At 42.6% G+C, this 18,137-nt stretch overlaps 1 pseudogene; it reads left to right on the forward strand.

The window, feature by feature from the left end:
* The first annotated feature begins 5,714 nt into the window (after positions 1–5,714).
* On the forward strand, positions 5,715–9,052 carry LOC136465280 (SWI/SNF complex subunit SWI3B-like; annotated as a pseudogene).
* Positions 9,053–18,137: the final 9,085 nt, after the last annotated feature.

Below are 18,137 nucleotides of genomic sequence, written 5' to 3' on the forward strand. Positions count from 1 at the left end.
AATGCATGTGAAACATTTCTAAGTCATTTGTACTCCCAAACAATCATGTTAAACATCATTACAAGCACAAACACGACCCAGGTTCATTTAAACAGTAATGCAACATACATGTTTCATTAGTATGTTTCAATTCTATATTTCATGTCATGCTTATGAATGCATAATAATGATTATGCTCATGATTTGCAAAATATTAATGCATGCTTAACACCGAGGTATTACAAGGGAGCTCTTGAGCACGTCTCCATTCATCGCTTCACCGCCCATCGCTTTGTGTTTGTATCTAGGTGAGGATCGGCTCCTTAGAGGGGGCAGGGAGGGGCCCGACTAGCTGATGTGACTGCCTAGTGCCGTCGTCGCCGTGCCGGTGCGCGCGCGGGTGCCCGAGGACCTAGCCGTTGAGAAGATGGATTGTTCTAAGGGCTAGATTACTTAAGCCCAAACTATAGGAATAGTGCTGTGGACTGTGGATTGATTCAGTATTAGCACGGAGACGTTTTCGCAAATGTGCCAAAGCACGCGAGCCTCACCGTTGCGGGTCGTTGTCGTGCGGTTGGGCCGCGCCCTCGTGGGCCATGCCGGTGGGTTGCGTGTGCCCACGCTGCGCGTGCGTGGGCCACGCCGCGTGATAGTGGGCCGCGTAGGTTGAATTCAGTTTTTCTTTTTTCAGGGAATTAGTAAATTCTTTTTCAATTTAGTTTTGAGCTAATCTTTGGAAAATTATAGTAAATTCTATAGGTGTCCAAAAATAGTAAAACAAAATTTATTAGGTTCACAAAATTGTGATATATCTGTTGGTGTAGTTAATTTACAGTTATCTGTGATAATGGTAGATTCATTAATTCATTTAGGAAAGCTTAGCATTATTTAGCTTAATATTTGTAGGATTTTTTGTGGCAAATTGGTAATAGTTTTGACCATGAAATTTTTACAATAGGTTCATTATATTATTATGTGCTCACTGTAATTTTGATAGTCTTAGAAGAGGTTGATAAATGAGGTAGCTAGTACTCCTTATTTTATCATATAGATATTAAATCGATGTTAAGAATAGGGATGCCTTTAGTTGCTAAGATAATACGTGCAATATTTTATATTTGTTAAGTGGTAATAATAGGTAACTTAGCATCTTAGTCGGTTGAGCTAGCTTAGTAGGTTGATAGAGGTATTCTTATTTTAAGAGTTGTTGTTGCCGTATTACTAAGTGTTGCATCATCATTTCATGCATGTAGATAACGAGTTGATAGAGTTCATGTCTACGGGTGAGCAGGAGTATGAGGACATTATCAAGGAGTATGAGAAGGATATTCTTGTATAGGAGGGAGGCTCAGAGCTATCAGTTGCTGACTTTGTTGACACCCCACCTACCCAAGGCAAGCCTCGGTGCATAACCCTTATTTTGAATGATCATTGAATATATATATATATATGATGTGCATTTATGTTACAGGTATTTTATGAAAACTACTTACATAGATATACCTACCTAAGAGTCCTACTAGCATAGGTCCAGTAGCTTTATGCTCAGGACTTCGGTAGCGTGAGTAACTTGCTGTTACTCACAATAGGTGATTATTATTATCACTCATGATAAAAACTTGTGAAAGGAAAATGGAGACCGGACAGGGATATGGTACGGGTATTGGTGGGTGTAAGAGGTTGTGTCCTTCGGCCAATGGGGCATAGCTTGGTTACACTATTTCTGTGTCTATGTCGGTTAAGGACTATCCGTTGTATTGGGTTCTAGGCAAGTCACAGACCTATTATCCCAAACACATACTTTGTATGGGCATATGTAAGGCTTGTTGCTCTCTTGTTGTAGGTTCTAGCTCTTTCCGGACCGACTGATTAGAGGCAGATAAAAAGATCAAGATGTCCAAGAGGAGGATGAATTGGGCTAATTCTAAAATACTTTGCAATAAATAAACCCTACGGTTAGCCCACTTCACCCCTTGTGCCTAGAAAGTGTTTCTATTGTTCTACCGTACAAAAGTTTACCAACCTATGTTCTAATCCTACTCTAGCATGTCAATTCTATGAATGTAAAGATAAGAATTGAATTGCTCAAAGTAAATGCTTAAAGTAAAGAGAGAAGGAGGAATGTGGTGATGTTTTACCGAGATATCGGAGAGTCGCCACTCCCCACTAGTCCTCGTTGGAGCACCCACGCAAGGGTGTAGCTCCCCCTTGATCTACGCAAGGATCAAGTGCTCTCTATGGGTTGATTCTTCGATACTTCGTTGTGGTGAATCATCCACAACCACTCATAACTTGAGTTGAGTCATCCATAAGCTCCGTTGGATGATCACCAAACTCCCAATCACCACCAAGCCATCTAGGTGATGGCAATCACCAAGAGTAACAAGCATTAACTCTCACTTGACCATGACAAGCCTAATGAGAAGGGTAGATGCACACTTTGCTACTCTTGCTTTCACTAATGAGGTCTCTCTCTTGAATTCTCAAATCTCAATCACCTCACTAGGACCTTACTCTTCTTGGCACTTTCAAGGGTGTTTTTTAGCTGTTAGAATGAGGAAAAGTGATCCCTTGAGTGAATAGAGAAAGTATTTATAACCTCTTATTCAAAACGAACCGTTATGTGCCACTGCGGGGTGACCGAACGCTCTGGTCAAGGTGGCCGGACGCTCCGGTCAGTTCTCCCCGCCATCGAGCAGTTAAGTTGTGATCGGACACTGACTAGCATCCGGTCAGCGGTGACCGAACGTGTCCGGTCACAAAAACTACCCTCTGGAACCTTACTAAAGTTGACCGGACTCTAGAACCCAGCATCCGATCACTTTGCTGCTTAGCGTCCGATCAGTAGCCGGAACCTGACCAGCGTCCGGTCAGCATTGACTGGATACGTCCGATCAGGATTCTCCCTCTCTGGAACCTTATTGGAGCTGACCGGACTCTAGCACCCAGCATCCGATCATATTTCACTCAGCGTCCGATCGCATCTAGATGACTTCACCTTGATCAAATGAACTGATCAGACTCTGCGCCACCGTCCGGTCACACCAGAACCAGCGTCTGGTCAACATTTGACCCTCCATTCACTTCCAACTCACAATCATATGTGAATGAAGTTTGTTCCAATTGATCTACGGGCTTTTTAGAAGCTACCTAGTGCTAGATTTAATAAGTGTGCACCACACCTAACCCACTAGACTCACCTAGGTCAAGCTACCCATTCATACCCCATTAATAGTACGATTGAAGGAAAAACAAAGTCCTAAACTACTCTAAGTGTCTCTTCAACACCAAACGATACTTAGAATTTGTCTATCCTTAACCTTGCCGTCCATCCTTTGAAAATCGAAACGATTTCTATCGTAGGAGCATGACCACCATGATTGCCCAATCAATTGTCATCACGATGACCTAAATTAATTACATCTGTAAAACACACATTAGTCACAGTAATCTTGTATTGTCATTAATCACTAAAACCTAACTAGGGACCTAGATGCTTTCAGCGGAAATGGTGGAGGTCTAAGCACCGCACTGAGTCTGGGACTTAGGAGCGGGGGCTTAGAGTCTAAGTTTGGACGGGGACTTAGACCCCGTGACAGGAGAGTGGTGGGTTGGTCCTGCTTGTGCCTAGGGTGCAAGCATGACGTGTGTTTCGGGATACCCAGCTGGGACATTGATTCATAAATCGTCGGCGATCCGGTACGGCTTGTCTACAGTCTAGCACCGTAGTAATGATGAAAGGTGGTGAAATGAAACTGTTTGCTTAACTCCTGCTTGAAAGTAGAACATGTGCTTACATAGAATAGCTAGATAATGAAATAATCATGATTGCTAATAATAAATATACATAAGGATGCACTATTAGTATTGCTTTCTGTAAAAAGAAACCTAGCAAACCATAAAGCTTATCATATCCTTTGGAGTTGAGAAATTATTCCCACTAGTCGGATAAGTCTTACGAGTATATTGTGTACTCAGGGTTTATTTATCCCTGTTCTAGGTGCAGCTTGAGGAGTAGCTGTTGTATGAAGGATTCTTCTGGTGGGCATAGATGGATCCTTGTATATTATCGATAGATGTTTCTTTTCATTCCGCTGTTTAATTTTCGTACTCTGAATTTGATACTGTAATAATATATTTCTAAGAACTCTGGATGTATGAAATGGACTAAGTAATGTAAACTCGTTCTCATTATTGCATCCTGAGGGAAAATGTGGATTATTCGGGCTCTCCTTTGTGGTGTGCTCGACGGAATCCGCCCGATGTAGCTCGTCCTCGGGGTGCTTAGTGTCTAGTGGAAGACAAGTGCCTCCGTAAATACGTTATTTCGGACGGTTCTGCCACAGTATCAGATGTCACGTGAAGAAAAGATGTCAAAAACCTTTGAGCTAAGCTATTTACACATGTCAATGCATAAAAGAACACAAGTCCTCTATCTTTTTTCTTCACAGTAAAGAGAAATTATGCATAAATAACAATTTACATGTGGAGCATATATGAGAAGATATCATCTAAGAGGCCCTCGATCCATCCTCGTATGGGTGGAAAACCTCAATCCTTGTATGGGTGGAGGTGTCGTCAGGACTACATGTGTATACAACAGGTAGGAAAAGGAAATTTGAGTGGATTTTTTTCTAATCTAAAATTAAAAAGAGTTGGAAAGAGGGGTGAGGCTAGCGCACAATCGCATCGCATGAGCAGGCCTCAACGTACTCCCTCACTCGAGGCTGCGTGTGCCTTCGAGCAAGGTCGAGAGAGGCCCGGCTTCACGGGCTTTATAAGATTCGGAACGGGCTTCCAACGCTGGCTCAAGGCCATACACCTCTGATGCGTCGGCATTAATTAATAAGGTTAATACACGCGGGAGGAGTACGTGTACGTACGTGCTTGAGGAGCTTTACTTTAGGAAAGGGCTCAAGTCCATGAAGCATGAGGCCCAGCCGGATTAAAGCTAGAAGATTAAAGAAAAGTGCACACGGCGTGACCAAATATGTTTAATTAGAGTACTTATCCGACTATTAAAGATATACGACCGATTATAGACGTATCGTGAGACGTATTTGAGATTGAATAGGAGTCTTATATCTTACATGTAAGATCACGAATGATGGAGGACTCATATGACATGGTGTGTAGATCGAACGGTTATCAATGAGGGAGAGTAAGATCTCGGACAACGAAATGCTCATATTAAACGGTGTCAAGATGAAACGGTTACGAAAGAGGGATAGCCCCACAAATTATTCGCTCTTTTATAGTGTAATGACGATGATACACTCCCAATCTTAGTTTTTGTAAGATTGAAAAAAAAAACTTCCTAAAAAAAGATTGAAAAAATTGCTCTCTAACAACTCCATATTTGAACTCCTAACTTTTTGCACACTTGGTAAAATAAAATAATTTCTGATGTATCGATTGGCTAATCTGGATGTGTATGGAGAAAAACAAGAGTAGGACAATGTTCCCAATATAAATATATAAGAGAAAGAAAGTGTAAAAATAGTTAGAGTGATTGAAAATAGTCTAGGATTTCTAATATATAATTGCCTTCTATGTTTAGGAGTGATATTTTAAAAGAATTTCGAGGAACAAAAATATGCTCCTAACTTTTTTTTATCTTAAAAACTCATTAATTTATCAATTGGTGTTTGGAACTACCGGAGATGCTGGGGCCCTGTCAAAAAAAAAAAACTGAGGGCCCAATGCATACGCGGTAGGCCCAATACACGCGCACAAGTCTCTTCTTTTATCGAACCCAGCCCATCGACCGCGTTTCCGCCTCTCCTTCTCCCCTTCCGCCTCCGATGGCCACAACGGCGACAACGACGGCGACGGTGACGGCGGCGGCGGCCACAGCCAACTCCGTACCTACACCAACACCGCCGCATCCACGCCCCGCCGCTCCACCTGCTCTCCGGGCGCCTTCCACCCTGGGTCCCGTCAAGTCAGAGGCTACTCCCACCCCCTCGTCCTCTACCGCCACCGCCGCCGCCGCCGCCGGAGCGGAGGATCCATCCTACATCATCACTGTTCCTAGTTATTCAGGTAAACAAACCCGTGCCTTAGCACCGCGCTTCTACCTCTTGTGGAGGCTAAAACCTGGAACCCTAATCGGGGCTTCCCCTCGCAGCATGGTTCTCGTTCGACTCCATCCACGACACGGAGCGCCGCCTCCTTCCGGAGTTCTTCGAGGGGGAGGCCGCGGCGGCGTCCGGGTGCCGGGGCCCGCACGCGTACAAGTACTACCGCGACTCCCTGATACGGAGGTTCCGAGCGCGGCCGGGTCGACGGCTCACACTCACGGAGGCCAGGAGGGGGCTTGTTGGTGACGTCGGCTCAGTCCGCCGCGTCTTCGATTTCCTTGAGGAATGGGGGCTCATCAACTACGGTGCTTTGCCATCGGGGTCAAAGCAAGCGAAAGAGAAGAGGGAAGAGGTCGCGCAACAGTCCTTGTTGCCTTCTGGGGCAACTGTACCCAGGAAGCTCTGTACCGGGTGCCGCACCGTGTGTGGGCTTGCTTACTACGCCTGCGACAAGGTGAGCATTTTTTAATTGTGGATTATTATACCACTGCATAAATTCTCCGTAGGGATATAGTACCACTGTTTCAATTTTCCACTGCAGATATAGATTTGGTAACACGAATCAAACATTTAGGTCTGAATTGAATTATCTTAACTCATTAATTTGAGTATTTGGGATGGGCTACACCAATTAGCGCAGTTGCAATGCAAAAGTATTTTGTCTTTGCTGGCAACATTAAGATAAATTGAGTTGCCAAAATCTGCATCTTAGGTTTCTCATGGTATGTAACGGAAGGAGCAATAGTTCTGTGGTTATGAGTTCAGCCATGTATCAAGAAATTCATTTGGTGGGGTTGGATGTGTTCCTGCCTTCCTGGTTGGTCCTATGGTCCATGTTATCTCCATTGACATGTCTCCTGGGAAGGGTATTAGGACTGGTGAGCGGACAACTTTTTGAACAAAAAGGATCCCATGTAATATAAGCATATTTTGCTTTGACAATTGTCATATTTATTTGCTTCTGAATTTTAAACTGAGGTCACAGTGCAACTTCTGTGCACAAAATTACCTGCAAATATTGAAGTATCTGTCCTTATTGTTGTCAAGAAAGGGCATTAAGACTGGTGAGCGAATAACCTTGTTGATAAAAGGTGGCTAGATTTTGTTTCTTCTGAATAAATTGGAAATGTTTCATATCGCCCAATAGGCCTGGTTTTAGACCAGTGCTCCTCAATTATGAACATACAAAGTCATTCAGGCATTGGCGTGTTGATTCAGCTTTTGTAGTGGCCGCATTTGTTCATTGCTTTTTTTGGAGGGTATGATTGTAGTCACTTGTCAGAACATTATCAACACTTCAGAATGAAGTTTGAAGTTAGACGCTCTGTACAGTTATTTTCACCATCAAAGTGACGTGTACATGTAAACAATTCAGATCAAGTTCATGCTAATTGAAGTGAGCAACAAAGATCAGTTCAACTATTGTCATCGCTTGTCATTCTTACCATGTTGGCTGAAACTTTTTCATTGACTTTTTAATTTTTTATTGAAGAGTTACTAAGTTGATCTTATTAACCTTTTGCATGTGATCAGGCAGATATAAGTCTTTGTACTAGATGTTATGTAAATAATAACTACCGCCGGGTCTGTCTCCTGCTAACTTCAAGAGAGTTGAAATTACTGAAGATGCAAATCAGATTGGACAGACAAAGAAACTCTTCACTTGCTTGAGGCTGTCTTGCATTATGGCGAAGACTGGAAAAAGGTTGTCTGAACATGTTGGTAGTCGGTTAGAAAAAGACTGTATTGCAAGATTTATACGGTTACCTTTCGGAGGAACAGTTCATGGGACCCAAGGAGGATAGAATGGGGTTTGAGAACAATGATGACAATACTGATGAGCCTGGAGCAGATGTCTCAAAACGACTACGTCTGACTCCACTAGCAGATGCAAGCAATCCGATTATGGCTCAGGTCTGCATCGTTGCCTTTTACCCTGATGTTGGTAGCTGCTAGAGTACTTTTCAGCAGTATGCCATTTGCTTGGGCCTAGGAGCAAAGATGGTAGCACCAATACAAATCCTTTTTGTGATTAAAACTTGAGTCGTTGCATGTATATAAGAATGTAACCTGTCAGCTATTTCTGCAGTCATTGTTATTTGATTGTATAGGTCACTTCCTCAAGTAGCCTGGTTCCTTGCATGTATAACCCATATCCTTTACCTCAAAACAAAAGTGAAACATTGGGATAATATTTAAACAACCTCTGGCATAATATTCTCAAAACTGTCTTACATTGGCCTGCTGGTTGTATCAGCTTCCTTTGTACTGTATTGTTGTTCACTTCGGATGTGTTGAATAAACTGAGGGAGAAATCTGAGTAACTGAAAGTGTTTTTCCAGGTTGCATTTTTATCAGCCATTGTGGGTTCCGATGTTGCTTCAGCTGCAGCGCAAGCAGCTATTTCTGCACAATCCCGTTTGTTGACCTAAATGACAGCGAGATTGAAACTTCAATAATAGCACCAAGGAAGAAGGTATCAGCTCTGCTCTTTACATATTTGACTTATTCTTTTGCAACTTCTGCCGTTGAATTATTCATAAACATACACCTTTGCACGTTGATGTGCAAAATGCAAGCAATATCAACAGTGATGATTAATGGAAGTTTGAATGTTGTATGGATGCAAATAAACATTCTACAGGGAACAATACGCTCAAGCATACATGTGTAGTATTATAGCATTGTGCCATGTGCAAATAATAGTATATGGACTTGTACCTGAATTTTGTGTGCATCCACTACTAAAATGCTACCTGCTCACCTCACTCACACCTTGCTTCTTAGCCACTAACTTTAATGCCCTCTTCAGAATCATCTCACACAAATGGGCTCTCAGTTAACGATTTACTGAAAGAGGCGGCTGCTAATGCACGGGCACAACTTGAGAAGGAACGGAACAGCATAGAGCAATCTTATCAAACATAGTAGATGTCCAGGTACCAACACTCAAGTTACGTACTGACTTACAAATGATGTATATGTACTAAGTTGGACCCAAAATAAAAGTTGTTTAGAAATTTAAACTCTACAAACTTTGTCAAAAGGTTGCAAGGTCTAAATCCAAACATATTTTGAGATAGAAGTTAAAAGCTAAATAAGAGTATTTTGACCATTTTAATAATATTTTTAAAATCAAAATTTGGGAAATTTTGAATACCAGCCTTGCTCCAAAATGCATGTTAACATTTCTAAGTCATTTGTACTCCCAAACAATCATGTAAACATCATTACAAGCACAAAACCGACCCAGGTTCATTTTAAACAGTAAGGCAACATACATGTTTCATTAGTATGTTTCAATTCTATATTTCATGTCATGCTTATGAATGCATAATAATATTATGCTCATGATTTGCAAATTATTAATGCATACCTTAACACCGAGGTGTTACAGCCCTCCCCCCTTATAAGAATCTTGTCCTGAGATTTTGAGTTACGAACCATTTGTTATAAAAATCCCTTATAAGCATTTTGTAGATATTCTCTCTGTTTCCCACGTCGCATCCCCATCATCGTGATGACTCCACTGTATCTTATATGTTCTCACCACTTTATTCTGAGTGACTCGGTCCTTAGTGTCCAAAACTCGAACCAGTTGCTCACGGTATTCCAAGTCTGATTTGATCCGAATACCCTGAGGTTCTATTCTCTCTTCCGGAACACGCAAGCACTTCTTCAACTGTGATACATGGAAGACTAGAAAGATCGAACCCATCGCTTCTGGTAACTGTAACTTATAAGCCATGGACCCTTCTTCTCTATGATCTTGTACGGTCCTACAAACCTAGGAGCGAGCTTTCTCTTTACTCCAAACCATTGTACTTTCTTCATTGGAGTAACCTTCAGATGAAATGTAGTCACCTACCTCAAACTCAAGCGGTCTCCTTCTCTTTATCTGCATAACTCTTCTAGCATGATTGTGCCGCTTTCATGTTTTGTTAGATAATACGGACCTTTTTCTCAGCCTCGTCAACAAAATTGATTCCGTAAAACCTTCTCTCTCTAGGCTCAACCCAATTCAACGGTGTCCTACATTTCCTACCATACAATGCTTCAAATGGAGCCATCTTGATACTCTCTTGGTAACTGTTGTTGTAAGCGAACTCTGCCTAAAGGTAACCATGATTCCCATGAACCCTTAGACGATAACACACAAGCTCTAAGCATATCTTCAAGAATAGCATTAACTCGCTCTGTCTGCCCATCTGTCTATGGGTGGTAAGTTGTACTACGAACCAAGCTAGTACCCAAACCTTTATGAAGATGCTCCCAAAAATGAGCGGTAAACTGTGACCCACGGTCAGACACGATAGTCTTTGGTATACCATGCAATCGGACAATCTCCTGCAATGTACTTCTCAGTATACTGAGGGGGTCGAAAAGCGTTCTTGACTGGTAAAAAGTGAGCTGATTTGGTAAGGCGATCTACAATCACCCAAATCGAATTATTCCCCTTTGGTGTGGTGGGAAGACCGGTGATAAAATCCATATTTATATCATCCCATTTCCAATCTGGTACTGACAAAGGTTGCAACATTCCTGCGGGTCTCATGTGAAGAGCTTTCACTCTACAACACATGTCGCAACGAGCAACATACGCTGCAATCTCCTTCTTCATCTTCGTCCACCAATAATGAGGTCTTAATTCTTGGTACATTTTGCTACTTCCAGGATGGATAGACAACTTAGAGTGATGAGCTTCATCCATCAATTTGTTCTTGAGCTCTCGATCTTTAGGTACAACCAGACGGTCCTTAAACCATAACACTCCTTGTTCATCCACTCTAAAGTGCTTGGTCGGTTCTTTCTTCATTTTCTCCTTGATATGGAATATTCCCTTATCTATTTTCTGACCCTCAATGATCTTGCTCCAAGGTACAACTAACTTGGATATTATGCAACACCATAGGATGCAACAAATTGAACCCATCTTCAAACAATGGTTGCACAGCAAGAGAATGTGACTTTCTACTTAAGGCATCTGCTACTACATTTGCCTTTTCTGGATGATAGTGCACATTTAGATTATAATCCTTTATCAGCTCTAACCATCTTCTCTGTCGCATATTCAACTCAGACTGAGTAAATATGTACTTGAGACTCTTATGATCTGTAAAGATATTGCACACATTCCCAAGCAAGTAGTGTCTCCAAATCTTTAGAGCATGCACAATGGCCGCAAGCTCTAAATCATGCGTAGGATAGTTAACCTCATGCTTCCTCAACTGACGTGAGGCATAAGCAATGACCCTTCCATCTTGCATCAGAACACATCCTAAACCATTCTTTGATGCATCGTAAAACACATCAAACGGCTTCTCTATATCCGGTTGCGCCAGAACAGGAGCAGTGGTTAGCAAATTCCGCAAGGTGTAGAAAGCTGCCTCACACTCCTTTGTCCAAACAAACTTATGATCCTTCTGTAGCAAACTTGTCATTGGCTTGGCAATCTTCAAGAAGTCCAGTATAAAACGACGATAGTAACCGGCTAATCCAAGAAAACTCCGAACCTCATGAACTGTGCTTGGTGCCTTCCAATCCATAACCTCTTGTACCTTACTAGGATCCACTAAGATTCCATTCTTAGATAACACATGACCGAGAAAAGGAACTGTCTTCAGCCAGAACTCACATTTACTAAACTTAGCATATAGCTAGTGATCTCTGAGTCTAGTCAAGACAATTCTTAGATGCTCTGCATGATCCTATTTGTTCTCTGAGTATACTAGAATGTCATCAATGAACACAATCATGAACTTATCCAACTCCGGCATAAAGACCGAATTCATCAAATACATAAAGTATGTAGGAGCATTGGTCAAACCAAAGGACATGACAAGATACTTGTACAAACCATATCTAGTGGAGAACGTGGTTTTGGGTATATCTTGTGGTCTAATCTTGATCTGATGGTACCCTGATCTCAAATCTATCTTGGAGAACACATTGGCTTTTGACAATTGATCAAACAAGATATCAATCCGAGGTAGAGGATACTTGTTTTTAATTATCACCGCATTCAGTGGTCGGTAGTCTACGCACATCCGTAAGGAGTTATCCTTCTTCTTCTTCATGAACAGTGCAGGACATCCCTTCTTCTTCTTCATGAACAGTGCAGGACATCCCCATTCCGATGAACTTGGATGAGTTAAACCCTTAGTCTACAGATCTTGGAGTTGTTTCTTCAACTCAGCTAATTCATTTGGAGGCATCCGATAAGGCCTCCTTGAGATCGGTGGTGTTCTAGGGATTAACTCAATGGCAAACTCAACATCTCTGTCCGGTGGAAGACCGGGTAACTCATCTAGAAACACGTCCGGAAACTCGCACACTACTGAAATCTTGGCTAGAAGAGTAGTTTGGACTACACAAGTTGTACTAGCCAGATCTATTCTCCGAGGTAAGGTTACTTGAAATGTACCTTCTCCAACAGGTTCCTTGAGAGAAATGCTTCTTCCTCCAACATCAATTACTACTCCCATCTTATTCATCCAGTTCATTCTCATAATCACATCCAGAATTAGCCCTGGCATAACTATCAAGTTAAGCTTACACTGCCTATCTGCTATACTCAGGGTTACCCCCTGGATTATCTGATTAGTTAACAGATCAGCCCTAGCTAAAATTATCCAATAAGCACATTCCAATTCAACTATCTTTTGCTCATACTTTCTTGCAAATGCTTGACTTATGAATGAATGAGATGATCCAGAATCAAACAAAATGACTGTAGGATGATTGTTGATAGAAAACATACCGGCTGTCATGGGCTCTCCTTCCAGGATGTCATCAATGGTGGTGTGGAGCACACGAGCTTGGTATTGATTCTGCTGCTTCTTGGGAATTGGGCAAAACTTCACAAAGTGCCTAGGTTGATTGCAGTTGAAACACGGTCCTCTTACTTGAGTAGCAGCTCTAGATGAACTGCCTTGTCCAGTCTTGGCTTGTGGCACCACCATCTTGAATGGCTTCTGATTCCTCTAAGGTTGCTGAGCATTCTGATTCCTCCGCTGGGGTGGCCTAAACCTTGCACCAGGGGCAAGCAGACGATACGTAGAATGATTTGCCATCGGGGCCCTTGACTGGGACGGACCTGACTCAAAAGCCCTCTTGTGAGTCTTGGATGTAGCATATATGTTGTTGTTCTTTTCTTGCTTTAAGCAGTCACTAACAAAGTCATTGAAACTAGTTCTTATGTTGGTACCCACGTGCTTCATCATCTTGGGATTCAGACCTCTCTTGAAACTAGCGATCTTTTTGGCATCGGTATTCACCATGTTAGAGGCATAGCGACTTAGATTGTTGAATGCATGTAGATACTGTGTCACAGTCTTGGTGCCTTGATTCAGTGCTAGAAATTCTCGAAACTTCAATTATGTCAAACCAGGTGGAATGTAAACTCCACGAAAAGCCTCAGTGAATTCCCTCCAAGTAATGGGGGCATTGGGGGGAAAAGTGGTGCGGTGGTGCTTCCACCACATTCCTATAGGGCCTTGTAACTGATGAGCTGCATACTCAGTCTTCAACACTTCGGTCATCCTTAGAACATGAAACTTATCTTCCATGGTGTTTATCCACTCTTCTGCATCCAATGGCTCTACCGCTTCTTTTAAAACTGGTGGTCTAGTGTCCATAAAGTCCTTGAAACTACTATACTGATTCGCTTCATGTTCACCTAGGTTTAACCCACGGCGAGTGTTGTCAGCAATGTGGCGCAATGTAGCTTCCATGTTTTGCTGCATGCCCTCCATGTTGCGTTGACTTCCAAGGAATTGTGCGAAGAACTGTTCCACGGTGTATGGTGGAGGAGGAGGTGGTGGTGGATCACGGTTCTCATTCCTAGGGGCACTGCCACCTGCCTCAATAGCATCATACACGGTACGATGAGTGTTCGGCATCTGCATATTTCAGCAACAGTAATTATTAGGCGATGTTGTAGAAATTGCAGGTGAATGAAAAATTATGCCGTACTGAATTCACTGGAGAGAATAAATTCATACAATAAAATAGGGGCACAATAAGTCATTTCAATTAACACAACATCACTAATTAGATTACTTAAGCACACACATCGCGTCCATTACAACCAAATTGCCAGCATACATACACTAGACTTTTGATGTTCAGATATCGCCACAAACACATCCAAGTTTTCCATTATTACATCAAGGTCTTAGTCTTTCTACTCATTATTACATGCCAGACATGCCAACCATGCAAAAGGTCATCGCAAACAAAACCCTAGTAGCTAGCGCAACAACTACTAGCCTACTCATCGTGGTTGCTGTCTAAGTCAGAGATGTCGACATTGTCACTATCCACATCATTGTTGTCATCATCAGCTGGTGCCTCAGGCTCTTCGGGATCCTCATCCTCATCTAGATCCATCTCTGGTGCTCCAAGAGGAATGTAAGGGTGGAGCTGATTATTCAGCTGATGAACCTCCTCATGTAGGTTGTCATTGTACTCTTCTGCATTGGCCAACTACTGCTCTAGCTCAACCTGTCGAGCTCTCAGAACATCTTCTGCAGACTAGGCTTCATTTCTCTGGTGGAGCACATGGATCAACATGCGCTCAGCGTTCCTATTGGTGGTGGTCAGCCGCTCAACCTGCTCTCTCAGTGCATGTATGTCTCCCTCATAGACTCCAGTCCTCTGGGTCACCTGATCCCTCTGACGAGTCAACTGAGCCATCTCTGCATTGAGCCTCTCAATCTCGGTGTCGTGATCCCTCTAACGCTGATGTCGATCATCGTGGGCCTGACCAAGAGCACTAGACACACGTCTCAGGCTACCTTCTACTCCATCGAAAGCCTTCATCACTATGAACATGGTGCTCATAGCAGGGTTATCACTGTTCTATCCTTCTGTTGCACCAATCTTCAGAGATCTTCCTCTTGCTTGTTGCCACGAGTCAGTGGGGGGGTTGCCCCTCAGAAAGACTCCAACTATAGCGGCTGCCAACTCCTAAGGAAAACGATCCATGATATCCCTCAGTATCCCAAAGGCTGCCCTATCAGCTGCTTCTTCAGTGGTCCTACCAGTTGACTCATAACGCCAACCAGTCCACTCAGAACCATCACCTCAGGGACGAACAATGGCCTCCACAGTAACCAAGAGACCTTCCCCCAACTGCTCATTTGTCCAGAAATAGCGGGGCTCCATGCCATCAGGATAGCCTACATAGCTGAGCACTCTCCACAAGAGTGTAGGCATCCCAAACTCTCCAAGAAATGTGTGGTGCTGACGGGTACGTGGAGCAAGCTGATGGTGGGGAGCTATGCCTCTGGTGGACTTGCGAGCGGTTTGCTTTGTGCGTGCCATCTGTAGCAAATTTTGTTTTATTACTCACGTGAGAACAAGGTTAAGTTGTCATTTTTATCAAAATGAGATAATCAACTTATAAGGGGAGGAACAATGCCATGAATGATATGTAACAACATGATGCATGCACGTTCCGTACATTCTCATAAACTTAGGAAAAATAACAATTGCTAGCGGCATAGACGGTGGCATACAACGGTCTCTCATAAATATAGCTAATACGTACTACACGATAGCGCTATTATGTACCTGCAAAAGATCCACTTCAGCCCAAACCCTGACAGTATGAAAAATATGCATGAAAGCAGTAAAGTAATCTACTCGCTCTACACGCATCCCCAGATACGCATACAACGGTAGCAACTACCCGAACCATCGTCCTATCGATGACATCGTCACCACAGGATGGAATTCCCCACACATTGGATACCTTCATACAAACACGCATATGGCATGTAAATAATCTGGCATCATATAAGCACTTCCCTGGATCGGCAGTGTATCCGATCATGCTCTCACAACTCTCACTTACCGAGGCGTAGAGGCAATGGATCCATACATTACCACTCAAGTGAATGGCACTCATATAATAGCATGCTGTATGAGCAACGAAATAGAAATATGTTGCAAAGACCCCCAAGTCAGTACTTAAATAAGCCACCTAGAGTCCTTAACTGGGCATACGGATATGACCACTGGCACACTATTAAGTTTTAAAACTCAGTTTTAAACAAAATTTTGGTTTTTAAATACTCATGGGAACAGTAACCTGCTAAACCTTGCTCTGATGCCAGCTATAACAGAACCGACCAATTATACGAGATTAAGTAAGGAAATCTTCCAGCCGAAGGAGATAATTTAGCAAACTTAAGCCCGTATAACCCGGTAGTCCGTGAAACCACGAAGGATTTCAAACCAATCGACATACAAACCAAGATCGTACAAGTTTAGCAATCACCGTCACATGTTACATAAAGTTCACAATGACTAGTTGGATACATCAGAGTTTAGAACATAAAGTTATTACAACCCAAGTTCAAACTAAAATAGCGGAAGCAAATAGTTTTAAAGCCACACACACACTTTTGGTTCAGATACAGTGCCAGTAGGTAGTCATCTCCAACAAAAGCATCAGATGAGAGATATAGGAGTGACCATTGCCCTTGGTCCTAGTTGTCGCCCATCGCCGGGTACAGGCAGTTAATGCAATAGCCATAGTACATTTGACCATCTGCAACAACAATGGAACAATGCCCTAAGTACGAGAAGGTACTCAGCTAGACTTACCCGTCTTAAACCAAAATAAAGCGACACCAAGGATTATGCAAGGCTTTCTTTAGTGGGCTAGCTAACTCGTTTGCGAAAAGCATAAGCTATCATGAAGAAACCATTTTAAGTACTTTGCATCATCTTTATTATGACCTATCCATCTAGGTAAGCACCTATACTATAGCAATCACTTGATTAACCAATAACATCTAGTTACCAACTTAGATTTAGCATATCCCATACCATCTAGATAACCATCAGTGTTCCATCAAAATTACTACGATGCTGTAGCTCGAGTCAAGTGCTCACTATCCAGGAGCGATGGCGATTCGAATCGATTCCTAACCAGCTGGTGATTTATTCCTCACACAAACCTACACTCACCGATCAAGTGAGCTACAGATCACTAATGACACTTTCCAAGTAGCCACGGGATAACAGTCATGGACCGCACTACCCAGGGACCGCCCGACAGCTAGGACGCACCTTGGGCTCACTCTTCGCATCCTCGTCATACCCCCTTCAGCACCAGTCTACCAATCCGAGTTTATCCTGGCTCAAATAGTATCACTAGCTTCACGGTCGAAAGGTACTTTATTTCGGCCAGCTAAATGTGAGGCATACGTTCAACATGATAAGAGGGACGAGCAACGATCGGTCCTTAATCGACATAGATGGAAAACTAATAGCACCCCTAGAACCCTGTCTGGTTGCCTCCAACTTTTTCCGTCCGGTCTCCAATTATCCATCACACATGGTTAATTCCAGGATATCATTCTTTCCATAGCTAAATTCTTCCAGTAACCACCTATAAATGTAGGTGACCGGAAATCACCGATCGCTACCGGTATAAGCAAGGCTAAGCAGTTATTTGATCCTGACCTAACAGGGTAAAAAGGTAATAAGGTAGGTAAGGATAGTAATAAATGCATCAACGGTTTCAATCAACTCCTACAACTCAATGCAATAATATATAAACTCATATATAGAAAGAATTGCTTTTGTAGAGTAGGAGACTTAGAATGCTCTGGAGCTTGCCTCGTTCGAATGAACTAGGTTGATGATCCACGCACTCGGGCAAGTCCTCTCCTTGCTCCTCTTCCTCTGGCACCTCCTGTGCCTAGATTTCTTGTGGATCTGTCCCAGTCTGCTCTTCCTGAACTGTTACTAGCAACTCCTCCTATGATCCTGTATGATGCAGATGTATAAGTGCTCATGCATAGGTGCATCGGAGAGATGACATGTAATGATCATGATGCATGGAATGTAGATGAACATGTTTAACTTTATTGGACATAGTAGAAGTAAAGCTCTTCTACAAGGTAGCCAACATCATCCAAGAACATGTACTACTATACTACTACTACAACCACTGTACTAACATGCCAAGTCACCACAGCAAGCTAAGATGCTTCAAAGATACACCAAAGCAAACATTATTAACTAAACATGCATTAAAGAAGATTATTTTATTTCATT

This window comes from Miscanthus floridulus, chromosome 7, assembly GCF_019320115.1.
Source record: "Miscanthus floridulus cultivar M001 chromosome 7, ASM1932011v1, whole genome shotgun sequence".
Lineage (NCBI taxonomy): Eukaryota > Viridiplantae > Streptophyta > Magnoliopsida > Poales > Poaceae > Miscanthus > Miscanthus floridulus.